The following is a 6,205-nucleotide window of genomic DNA, read 5'->3' on the forward strand; positions in this document are numbered from 1 at the left end:
TCATTAAGTAAATTCTATAAACAAATGTAGGAGACTAAACATTATGCAAGCTGTTCTGTTTACTTTCTGGCGTGCTTTCTTGCTTTTCGTGAGCAGACTCACTAAATACATCTTCAACTTTCTTGTGGTCAACAATAACTGCTTTGTGAATTATTTCTCTGAATCAACTTAGCAGTTGATCAGCTCTGGTGAAAATGCAAATGCTTTGTATTTTGTACACATCAAAATTATTTAAACCATATGCTGCCTCCTCCTTATAAAATTCAAAAGACTGAGGTATAGAATAGACTGAAAAAGAAATGTGATCACTAGAAGAATAATATTTTTGGTGCAACTCAGTCTGGAACAAGAGGTCTTGTAATCTTTATTTGGAACAGCAGACACCATGGAATATGAAGTAACTGCATGTCCTCCACATTCAGAGCACAACAGGAGAAGAAGTGGTGGCAGATGAGATGTAGTATCTTCCTTAAATTCTTCTTTCCCACCATGGAATATTTCATCTCACAAAAAGAGCTGGGGTTTCCTTGATACCAAAATGTGTAGAAGCCAGGACACTGGCAACACTACCTGGGAAAATGGCATTGCAGTTCAAGTTCACATTTCACACAGATCCTGTTCATTTGCACGTTTCACTGGTCTCTTCTGTTCCAATGACGGAAATTCAAGTATAACCATGATTCTGAATATAAAAGCAACTGTGGGTGCTCTGAGCCTCCTGAAACCCTCATTGCCGGCCCACAGGCCTCTCTACAGTTGGCTCCCCAAGGCCTTTTGGTGCCTTTTCTTCTAGTGTGTTAGCAGCCACCAGACAGACAGGAGGAGAAAGCTTTTCCCACACACCCTTATTTGTATGTCATTACTTGAGAATGAGTGTTGGGCTTTGAGTAAAAGTGGGAGTAAAACCACCTTCAGTGTAATAACATTTTTTAAAATAATCTATTTTTACTACCATGAACACAACAAAAATATATTTTATATTAAAAAAGTATGTTAGAATTGTCCCTGAGGAGTGAAGACTGAGGATGGTACAGGAACTTCCCAACACACTTTTCATCTTAATATCAAACTAAGCAGTTCATGCAGTAGTGTTACATGACATGACGTGACAAGAATTAAATCAAGGAAATGCTGTGTTATTCTGGGTAGTGCTCAAAATCGGCTTACCTGTATGTTTTGTTGTATAAATTTGCACCCCAGCTATGTTATTGCAGTTGCGTGGAATAGATGTTTTGTTTGTTTAGTTGTAGCACTGAAACTTTTGATCTTTCCAAAGCTGACCAGAGCTACTGTACATGCTCTTTTAGTGTTTTATCTCCCAGTAAAAATACCCGCTAAGGGTCTGTGCATTCCAAACTGTAAGGAATTGTCTTTTCCACTGAAGTGCATAAAACTGCACAGGCAGATTGAGGAAAAAGCATGTCCCAAGTGGGATGGTGAATGGGCACAAATCCTTGCTTGCCTCCTTCGTTTTGAAGGTTGACTTTTTCTGTTATTTTAATTCCAGAGTAATTGCAGCCTGATAAGGAAAGGGACCATCGGGTGCTCATGCCAGAACAGGTGGTGACACAGCCTGTCAGGCAGTTGTATCCCCTCTTCTAGTAGCAGCCTGGTTAACTGTAACATGAAACTGCATCTTAAGAGCATCTGCAACTCCTACTGATTCAGCTCTTGTAGGAAAATATTGGTATAGTTCATTTCTTACCCAGGTTTCTCTTTTTGTAGAGACTCATATGTTTTGAGTTCATGAACTTAAGTACAGAGTTCCTTTTTTCTTTTTTTTTTCCTTTTTTTTTTCTCCTCTAGATTTGCCTATCAGTCTACTCATTCTGTTGGTTCAGCTCTTCACTCAGTGATTCAGAGGCAGGTTGAAAATTGTAGGGAATCAGAAGCTGATTCACTAATAGTGTAGATTTCCCAACCCTCAAGGCAGGAAGGTGGTAACACAGCCAGGGGTGGTAACAACTTAAACTGTCCAATCTGAATCTGATGTCTTATAAGTCATTAATGAGAAGGCTCAGTTAGTTCCAGAAAGCTACAAAATTAGATTTCCATCTTTAGATCACTCACTATTTTTGAATGGCATCACTTTCTATTTGTTTAAAACCTTCTCTCCATTATTTTTACTCCTACATTCAGCACTATTCTTTGCGATACTTTCCTGCTGTTAATCTCTTCTATATTGTCTGAAATCTGTTAAATACGTTAAATGCCTTAAACACATCTTTCTTGGAATGGGCTATATGCATATACAAGCAAAGGAAAAGCACCAGGGTGTATTTCAGAATCTAAACTATGTCTCAGATGTTTTTGATTTTTCTAAGTATTTGAGCTCTGGGGAAACTTAACTGCATAGGGTTTTGTGCATTTTTTTTTCTGTTTACTTCTGTTAATCAGGAACTATTCTGAATTTGAAAAACAAACAAAAAAAACCCTTCGCGATTCACTCATGCAATGCATCTGCCTTGGTGTTTTGGGGCACAGGCCCATGCAGCTATTCCCCAGGCTTCCTGTCTTCAAAGCTCAACCATTTAGAAGTACAAGTCCAAACAAGACAAGTCTCTTCTGTAACAGGTTTCTTTTTGAAACTTAGGTGCTTCCAGATTTTAAGAATGGCAATTTCTGTAGTTACTCTGTCATAAATAAGCAGAATAAAGTCTGGCACTAGAAAGCAGCACATTACTTGCACAGCAGGCCAACCCATCCTGCATTGGTCCTCAGCTGCATCTACATGGATCTGCAAGATTTTTCTTGAGAATGATCCCAGAGCAGATCCTGAGCTGAGCGCTTTGTCTGCATCCACACTACAAGCCCTCAGGTCGTTTCTTCAGAGTCCTTTTTGCCACAACATCTGTCACAAAAACTTGTGACTCCAAGCTGCACGCAGAGCAGGGGCGCCTGGTCTCAAGGGCACTGCAGGGGTAAATCACTAGCAGCTGCTCCTACCCTGCTGTTGCCCGTGGAGAGCACTTGTCCAAGTCTCCTTGTCTGTGTTCCTGCCAGAAAGCACAATTCTGCAGGCACCAATTGCATTTGTTCCCGTGCACAGCTATTTTTAGAGGAAGCTCTAAGCAGAGTTCAGAATATGAATTGTGGAGCTACCCACCACGTTCAACACCGTCGCACTTGCTGTGTAACAAGTTTGCATCTTCCAAGGCCAAGCTCAAGTAGGACTCTTGACAAGTCTTTTTCACCGATCTGAGTAGAACATGCTTTTGCCATTAGCTGCTTAGAAAAGGTATTCCTCATTCCCACTGAGGACGTTGCATTAGGAATTTTAGAAGTATCTTAGGAGTAGGTAATTCTTGCATTGATTGTTTAGCGTTGATTGTTTAACTTCTGGTATGGGAGGTATCACTTTGAATCAGTTTCATTTTGTATCAGAAAATGCACAAAGTACTCCTAATTATTTTGCGTTTCCCAATAGTTTAAACCTGAGTTTATTATGTACTTGACAAATTTTGTTAGGTATTCACTGAATCTTTCTCTAAGGTAAGTATACCATGAGATTTACCTTAATCAAAGAGATATTTTGGCTCAAATTTCCAGAAGTCTCTGCTGAATTTGCAAAATCCTAGCACCTGGAGTGCTAGCTGCTACAGTATTGGCTGAAACCAATAAAAGCTGATGAAATTTTTCATCTTTTACGTATTTTGGCTGCTCAAATTTTGGCTACTTTTAAAAACATTGATTTTCTATGCCTGCGGGTCTGAGGTCATAAGACATCGTGTTTAAAGCAGAAAAAAAAGTAGAAAAATTCAGAAATATTGGAAGAACTCTTCAATGAGTGAAAATAATCACAACAATCTTAAAATTTCACTATTCAATCATACTCTGTAAGTAACTTAAAATGCAAGTATATAAGTATAGACTCCCATTTTGCATTTATGCTACAGCTGGGATGATTTAAGATGGACAAACTAGGGTAAGAGAGAGGGGAATCTGTATTAGATTCATTAAAAAGGCTATATAATTCCAATATTAATCTGATCCTCAAGCTTTAACAAAGGAAAGCAAAGGAAAAGCATCTGTAACCAAATTTTTGTTTTGTGCTTATATTTTTTATTCCTTTCATTTGTTTTGTTTTTTTTTTTTTTTAGAACTGGAGGTAGATAATATTACGCACCAAGCACATGCATATGAAGAATAATGGATAATTTTGGGCATGAAAATAATATATTCATGGTTTAGGTAGAAGAGATTTTGAGTCTGTCGCTCATTTCTCATTAAAGAAAAAAATCCACCATGAAAGGAAGAGGCAAGAAATATGGTAGAGATCAGAACAGCAGGGTCAGAAAATCGGACGTTGTCAGCCTGACACAAAGTGGCTCCAATGGCTGTTTCTGTGGCAACCAGAAATGAGCAGCCGTGATGAGAAACTCTTCTTTTTCATCAGGGACATCAACGCTCATGTTGATCCTCAGTGACTGCTGGCTCTTCATGATATTCTCTGCCCCAAGTTTGCATGTGTAAGGATTAAGTATTGCTGTTTTACAGTTCTGTAGACTTGACTTGCAGCAGTTTTTGTGGGTAAGGACTGCTCCCTGAGCGAGTTTTAGCTACCCTGACGTGAGCAGGAAACTCCCTGGAATTGCATCCACACTTGTTAAGATCAGCAGTGATCTGGCTTGAAACTACCATGTGAAAGGAATAAAGTTTCCAGGAGGGCGCGGGAGCCCTGGCACGAACAGCTGGGAGAAGGGGTCTGTGCAGAGAGGGCAGGGGCTGCCAGGGCAGGGTGACCGCCTGTGGTGGCAGTTCTCATTTATGCTACATGGAAACAACACCTTAGTCTGCCGCCTTGTTCACTCGAGCAGGCTTTTTGGTTTGGGGGTTTATTTTTAGAAGCTCTGCTGTTGCACCTAGTGGAGAATAACCAGCTTTATTCAGTTGAGTGTGCTATAAATTTACTGAAGAAAGGACTTTCAGAGAAGAAGAGCCCCAACAGTGACATGTCTTCACGCAGTCTCGTTGAAGTCCCAGTATCAAACTGAACTGACTTACATGGGATGAAATTCTTACAAAGTCCCAGTCTGGGACACAATTAACTTGCACCAGACATTATATGAGGTGACCTTTGTGTGAATTATAGTATGTGTTTCTTTAATGCTTGTTTTCCGTTGCTCAGTAAAAATTCCAACTGGGGAATCATTCACAATGCCTGTAAAAAGGAAAACTACAAAAAGGGCTACAGTGCAGTTGACTGAAAAGAGATGATTAAGCAGCCATAAATCTCCTCTGTCTTTGCAGCAGAGTGTCATGTGCAGAAGGATCCCAGAAACCAGTGGGAAGGGCAGACTATTCTAAAGAAGTCAGTGGTGAAATGAAGAAAGCACTGAGTTCTGCCAGCCTGTGGCACAAAGCAGGATTGTCTCGTTTGGGGCTCAGTGTTTAGCCAGGTGCAGTTGTGAATCCTCCTGACTTGACTTGTGCAAAGGATTTTAGGAAGATGTGAAATGCTACCTGACTACAGTGAATCAGTGGATGTTGCCTGGAGCATGAGTGGAAATAAGTGTGCAAAGGTGCACTCGCTGTTCAGGATGAAGCTTCTTTCTTTGCATTTAGGTGACTAAAGCCTGACACAGCTGTGATACTGGCACCTTTTCTCTTCACAGTGGTATGTGATGCAATTACACATCTGGAACATACCGGCTTTGGGGCTAATGAGCATGTATGAGAAGGAGTTGATAGTGTCTCGTTAACCGCATCCGTGTTCAGACTACAGCAGCACGATGAACATGTGGGCTACAAGCAGTGTAGGCTGTGGATAGTCCCCATCCTAAGGGCTGTTGATGTCCCAGACCAGACCCCAACGTGCCGGGTCCGTGATAGGCGCTGGAGGAGGTGCTGCAGGGGTCTCCACGTTGCTCCAGCCAGCAGCAGCCCCTCCATCCTGCTGAAAATGTCGGCAGTGGCGCCAGGTCTTGGCCTCCAAGCGTGTCCTGGAGCCTCAGGCAGCGCTGCCGTCGATGCCCCAGGGCTTCTGCAGTGCTTGGCTTATGCTCGTCACCCTCTGGGAGATGATATATGGAAAGGTACTGGGCTGCATCCATGCTCCAACACATGTGCCAAGACCTCTGCTCTGGAGCCTCCTTCTGGGGTGTGTAGGGTTAGCAGGGAGCATTTTTTTCATAGAGCACAGAACAGAAACATCCCTGTCACAGTGGCTTGGAGGCGCAGCTCGTCCGGGGGGATCGTCACCACC

The sequence above is a fragment of the Tinamus guttatus genome, unplaced genomic scaffold (genome assembly GCF_059628265.1).
Source record: "Tinamus guttatus ecotype Peru unplaced genomic scaffold, ASM5962826v1 Tinamus_guttatus_pri_ptg000171l, whole genome shotgun sequence".
NCBI lineage: Eukaryota > Metazoa > Chordata > Aves > Tinamiformes > Tinamidae > Tinamus > Tinamus guttatus.